This window comes from Phodopus roborovskii, unplaced genomic scaffold (genome assembly GCF_943737965.1).
Source record: "Phodopus roborovskii unplaced genomic scaffold, PHOROB, whole genome shotgun sequence".
Lineage (NCBI taxonomy): Eukaryota > Metazoa > Chordata > Mammalia > Rodentia > Cricetidae > Phodopus > Phodopus roborovskii.
Window position 1 is genome coordinate 562,261 of NW_026126707.1, and position 4,660 is coordinate 566,920.

Genomic DNA, 4,660 nt, shown 5'->3' on the forward strand with positions numbered 1-4,660 from the left:
AAAGAAGGGTTTTAAACTTAACATAGAAAATATATAACATAACAGTTATCAAATAAGAATCACAGTTGACAATATTTAGTCCATTAACGTTTAGTAAGATTTAAGAAAATATTCCATCATCTATTCTGTCTTTGTGAGTCTAAAGCCCTATGTGTAACTTATCTTTAATCCTAACTAAGGAAAACTATAACCATAACTATCCGTCTTCAACTCCTTCAAAGACCACAGAAGGATAATATATAAGCTCTAGAAATGACAGAGACAACTCACTGCCTGGTCACCCAAAGGTCTTTTGTAATCTTTCATCTTCAGCCCATAGGCCATCGTATGTCTCACAGACTCTTCAGCAAAGCAGGAAAATTTAAACTGTCTTCTTGTATTGGCAGTTTGTCAGTCATTTTCCTCTGTGTCCTGCAGACTGTCTGGCAGACTCTTCCATGAAGCAGGAACTCTATAGCAATGTCCATCTTGCATCTGCAGTCACTTTTCTGTCTAAATAAAATCCCACTTCTGACACCAGATATTGTTGTTAAATAAGGATCAGTATAAACAAATAGGCCGAATAGATGTTTATTTAGGGAGAAATAACTTACAAACTACACAGATAAACACCATGAAATTCAACCCAATCCTCTCCTGTCCAAGTCACACCAGCAAGAGAGCTTTTACCGGCTCTCCCTCCGACTTCCTTCCACAGGTCACTTCCGCTCATGGCTCCACCCCCAATGGGCGTGTTCAGTGCAACAGAAGGACTATCTCACTACACAGGGGTCTGTGTCAGTCCCATGTTGGATTCCCAGCTATAAGTCTGGAGCCCCATTAGCTCCTCCTTGTTCAGGTCAGCTGTGTCTATGTGTTTCTGCAGTGTGGCCTTGTCCTCCCTCTCTGCATCCGAATTCCAGTTTGGCTCAGTGTTTAGTTGTGCATGTATGCTTCTGTTTCCATCAGCTACTAGATGAGGGCTCCATGATGGTGGATAAGTTAGTCGTTGATCTCATTGTCAGGGAAGGGAATTTATGGTAGCCATTACACTGTTGCACAAATTGTTGGGGTCACTCTTGTAGGACTCTGGACATTTCTCTAGGTTCAGTTTCCTCTTCTAACCTATAATGGCTCCCATTTTTATAGTCCTACCTCTCTTGTCCTCTCCTAGCTATCCTCTTCTATTATCTTCTCTTCTCATCTCTTCTCAAGTCCATTCCTTTTCTGACCAAATCTTCCTAGTCCAATGTTCTTTACTCTCCTACTTCTTTCCTTTTGCTAGTTCACTCTCCACTCACTACCCCCCAAATCCCATATGCTCTGGGGACCGTGTCCCTTCCTGCTTCTGTGAATGACCTTATAAGAAACTCTTAGAATACTCCTTGTATCCTAGTTTCTCTGGCAGTGTGATTTGTACAGTGGTTATCTTTTGCACAATGTCTACAATCCACATATGAATGAATACATACCATGTTTATCTTTCTGTGACTGGGTTACCTCATTCAGGATGGTTTCTTCAAGTTCCATCCACTTGTCTGTGAGATTCAAGATTTTGTTGCCCCCCCCACACACAGAGTAGTATTCCATTGTGTAAATGTGGCACATCTCCTTTATACATACTTCAGTTGAGGGGCATCTAAGTTGCTTCCATGTTCTTGCTATTATAAATAATATTGCTATGCATATATGTGAGCAAAAATCTTGGTTCCATGGATGTGGATCATTTGGGTATGTGCATAAGAGTTAGGTTACTGGGTCCTGTGGTAGACTGATTCCCATTATCCTGAGGAACAGCCATGCTAGTCTGAAAATGGCTCTTCAAGTTTACAGATCAACCTGCAAAGCATAAGTTGTCATTGCTGTTTCCAATTTTAGTCATTCTGACAGCAGTAAGATGGTATCTTAAAGTTGTTTTAATTTGTATTTCCTTGTTAGCCAAAGATATTGAACACTTTCTTAAGTGTATTTCATCATTCCCCCTATTTAGAGTTCTCTATTCAGTTCTATACCCCATTTCATAGAATTATTTGGTGTTTTGTTGACTAGTTTCTTGAGTTCTTTGTATATTTTGGAGATCAGCCCTTTGTCGGATGTAAGATTGGTGAAAATCTTTTCCCAGTCTGTAGGCTGCCATTGGGTCTTGTCCACTGTGTTCTTTGCCTTAGAGAAACTTCTAAGTTTCCATAGGTCCCATTCATTATTTGTTGATCTCAGTGTCTATGCTTCTGGAGTTATTGTCAGGAAACAGTCTCCTGTACCAATTAGTTCAAGAGTACCTCTAATGTTTTTTTTCCTAAGAGGTTCAGTGTGGATGGATTCATGGAGGGATCCATTTGTACTTGTGTTTTGTACATGGCTATAGACATAGATCTATCTTCATTCTTCTATATACCATCATCCATTTGTACCAGCACCACTTTTTAAAGATGCTTTCCTTATCCCATTGTACACTTTTAGCTGTTTTGTCAAAAGTCAGGTGCTCATATGTGTGTGGGATAATACCAAGATTTTCTATTAAATTTCACTGAGCTACTTGTCTATCTTTGTGCTAATACAAGGCTCTTTTCAGAACTATAGCTCTGTAGTAGATCTTAAAGTCAGTGATGATGATGCCTCGTGAAGTTCCTTTATTATACAGGTTGTTTTGGCTATTCTTGTTCTTTTGTTTTTCAATATAAAATTGATTATTATCTTTTCAAGGTCAGTGAAGAATTGTGCTGGCATTTTAATAGATATTGAATTGAATCTGTAGATTGCCATTGAGAAAGTTGCCATTTTTACTATGTTTATTCTACCTATCCATGAGATTGGGAGATCTTTACATTTTCTGGTGTTTTCTTTAATTTCTTTTTGTAAATACACAAATTACTATTATATAGGTCTTTCACTTGTTTGATAAGTGTTACCCCAAGGTTGTTTATGTTGTTTGTGGCTATTGTACAGGGTGATGTTTCTCTGATTTCTTTATTAGCCCCTTTGTTGTCTGAATATAGAATGGCTACAATTTTTTTTTAGTTTATCTTCTATGCTTATACATTGCTGAATGTGTTTTTCAGCTGTAGGAGTACCATGGTAGAGTTTTCTGGTTGCTTATGTAAACTATCATATCTTCTGAAAATAGAGAAAGATTGAGTTCTTCCTCTCAATTTGTATCCTCTTGATATCCTTTTCTTGTCTTATTTCTTTACCTAGCACTTCAAATACAATAATGAAGATATATGGAGACAGAGGGCAGCCTAGTCTTTGTACTGATTTTAGAGGAATTGCCTTAAGCTTCTCAACATTCAGCTTGATATTTTCTCTGTGTTTACTACATATTGCTTTTATTATGTTTATATAAATTCCTGTTATCCCTGATCTCTACAAGACCTTTAACATGGTAGGATGTTTAATTTTGTCAAAGGTTTTTCTACATCTAGAGAGATGATCATGTGATTTTTCATTTTTAGTTTGCTTATATAGTGGTATATTTGAAATATTTTCATATGTGAAGCCATCCCTGCTACCCAAGGATGAAGCCTACTTGATCATAGTAGATGATTTTTCTGATACATACCTGGATTCTGTTTTCCCATATTTTCTTGAGTATTTTTGCATCAATGTGCAGGAGGGATATTGTTCTGTAATTTTCTCTTAGTTGTGTCTTTGAGTGAATGGGTGTCAAGTTGATTGTAGCCTCAAATAAGTGTTTTGTAATGAAACTTCTGTTTCTATTGTGTGGAACAGTTTCAAGAGTATTAATATTAGCTCTTCCATGAATTTTCTGTAGAATTCTTCACTGAAGAAGACATCTGGCTCTGGGATTTTTTTATGTTGGAAGGCTTTCTATGATTGCTCCTACTTTGTTAGTTGCTATAGGTCAATATAAGTTGCTTGTCTAGTCTTGATTTAATTTTGTTAAGTAAGAGTTATCCAGAAATTTGTTCATATCCTTTGAATTTTCAAATTTTGTGTAGTATAAATTTTCAAAATATAACATGAAAATTGCCTGGATTTCCTCAGTGTCTACTGTTCTGTACCCCTTTTTGTTTCTGATTTTGTTAATTTCCATTTTCTCTCTTTGCTTTTTGTTTAGTTTGGATAAAGGTTTGTCTCCCTTGTTAATTTTCTGAAAAAAAAAAAAAGCAACTCGTTATTGCATTTTTTTTTTTTTTTTTGTATCGTGTTCCTGCTTTCTACTTTATTGTTTTCAGCCCAAAAATTGATAATGGGGCCTACTCCTGAGGTTTAAGTTTGCTTCATTTGTGTCCTAAGGTTTTCAGTTGTATTGTTAATTCTCTAATGTGTCTCTCATCCGTTTTCTTCATATGGGAACTGATTGCAATCAACTTCCTTCTTAGCAGTGATTTCAAGGTGTCCCATAAATTCATGTATGTTGTATCCACAACCTCATTGAATTTTAGGAATTCCTTAATTTCTTTATTTCTTCTTAGACCCAAGTATGTTGAAATTGAGCATTATTCAGTTTCCATGAGTATGTAGGGATTCTGTGATTTGTTGTTGTTTTTATTGAATTCCAATTATAAAGCATGGTGGTCTGATAAAATACAGGGTAATATTAAAATGTTTTTGTATCGGGTGAGGATTTTTATGTTGCCTAGTATATGGTCAATTTCAGAGAATGTTCCATGTGGAGGAGAGAAGAAGTTATATTCTTTTTTGTTTGGATGGAACGTTC